At 39.7% G+C, this 1690-nt stretch overlaps 1 long non-coding RNA gene across 1 annotated transcript; it reads right to left on the bottom strand.

The window, feature by feature from the left end:
* Positions 1–11: 11 nt before the first annotated feature.
* On the bottom strand, positions 12–1650 carry LOC113203647 (uncharacterized). The gene is made up of 4 exons (XR_008011893.1): positions 651–1650; positions 433–518; positions 205–278; positions 12–110 (listed from the first exon to the last, which is right to left on the bottom strand). It is a non-coding gene; the product is annotated as an uncharacterized LOC113203647 (long non-coding RNA).
* Positions 1651–1690: the final 40 nt, after the last annotated feature.

Raw genomic sequence — 1690 nt, 5'->3', positions numbered from 1 at the left:
AGATGTTATTACCGTGCCACGGAAAGGTTGATGCTCCCAACATCTGGGCAATTTACAGACGTGACCAACATCAGTATCATTTGATGGCTTTTTGGGAGCTGATGAAGCAACTAATCAAAGAAACAGCACAATTGTGAGATACATTATAATTTAATTGCCTCTACTGATGTCAAGACTAGGAAATAAAATTAACTTTAAACTGACCAGGATCCTTTAGCGCTAAATCTTGCTCATCTAAATGATGGTCCATAACTGGCTTTGAAGTATCCCCACCAATTCTGAAATAGGATAGGAGTGTTAACTTAATGGATAGCTGACCATGACAATAACATTTGCTCAGCATTACAATACAATAGTGAAGCATCTGGTCACTTCAGGATACATCCTTCCGATATAAAATAAAGACATCAAAGCATTTGAAAAAATTCTTACCTCTCTAATGGACGATCCAGAGCTGCAGCAGCAGCTAGCTCAGCGGGTTCGTAAAATGTTTCGTCCAGGTCCACAAACTCATACTCCTTCAACGCGTTGTCAATCCTATAAGGGAAAAGTGTGGTATTGTCAACACTTCTAGAGACAGTTGGCAGATTTCACCAGCAGTATGAGCTATGCTTGAATGTTCATATAAATCAAAAGAAACTGTGACTCACAATTCAAGGGCAATCAGATGCACCTCCTTGGTTTTCAGAAGAATTTCCTTCTTGAACCTTCTTCTAGCGTCCTCAAGAACTGCTTCTGTAGCATTCATCTGCAAAGAAAGAGTTCAGTGGAAATTGTACAGTTGGTTCAGTCTTACACTCCACAGAAACAGTAACCTAACCGGACTTAACCTTGGAATACAATGAAAAAAATGACAGGTAGGAAGTTGGTTTATGTTAAATGAATTGAAACAGCTAAATTTCACCATGTAATGAGGTAGTATTTAAGATTTAAAGTAAAAAATCTAGTTGGATAGGTCAACAGCCAGACGAGGGTACTATGATTTTTTCTTTGCCCTCTTTGCCTAACAATATTTTTTTAAAAAGGAAATTGTTTTGGAAGGGAAAAACGACTTTGCAATCTTGGCAAGGATTAGATTTAACGAAATTCTACCTTGGAATAATGTGCTCGCACTCCGAAAACCGCCAAAACAGGTATGGTGTGTACTGCTGCTAAAAAGTTCTTCTCTGCATTACTGCCAACTACCGAAGAGTGACGGGCTGAGCGTCACGGGTCGGACAAAAGGACACATATATTTTCTCGTCGGTAATTTCACGGTACCGCTAAATACAATTCTTTTGAAAACTGAAAGATTTTGCACTGGCCAATGCTTGAATATTTTATTTTAGATACACTTTCAAGACCCCAAAAGCGCGCGGTTTACACTGACGAGAAGGAAGGAGTGGGGGATACGCTCAGGTCGTTGACCTCGGTTTGAGAGCGATCTGTTGATGTTATTGTTGCTAGCTGTGCTGCAAACGTCATCTATCTAGACAAGACCACGCGAATGTGCCAAAATGCCGTCTCGTTCACACAAAATGTTTTAGAAAATGGGAGTCCCCGCACCTAAAGTCAAAGGTATGTTGTTCCAGCAGCAGCAGCAGGAAATAAGTTGAGATCTTTTGAAAATCTCATACATTCAGAGTTCAGTTTCCTTGCAAGCCTATTAAATAGAAATTTAGTCAGCAGACTTTGAACAATGGTTTCTTTC

The sequence above is a fragment of the Frankliniella occidentalis genome, unplaced genomic scaffold (assembly GCF_000697945.3).
Source record: "Frankliniella occidentalis isolate FOCC.00 unplaced genomic scaffold, Focc_3.1 Scaffold285, whole genome shotgun sequence".
In the NCBI taxonomy this organism is placed as follows: Eukaryota; Metazoa; Arthropoda; class Insecta; order Thysanoptera; family Thripidae; genus Frankliniella; species Frankliniella occidentalis.
The sequence above is the reverse complement of the archived record's forward strand: the minus strand, read 5'-3'. Positions and strand labels throughout refer to the sequence as shown.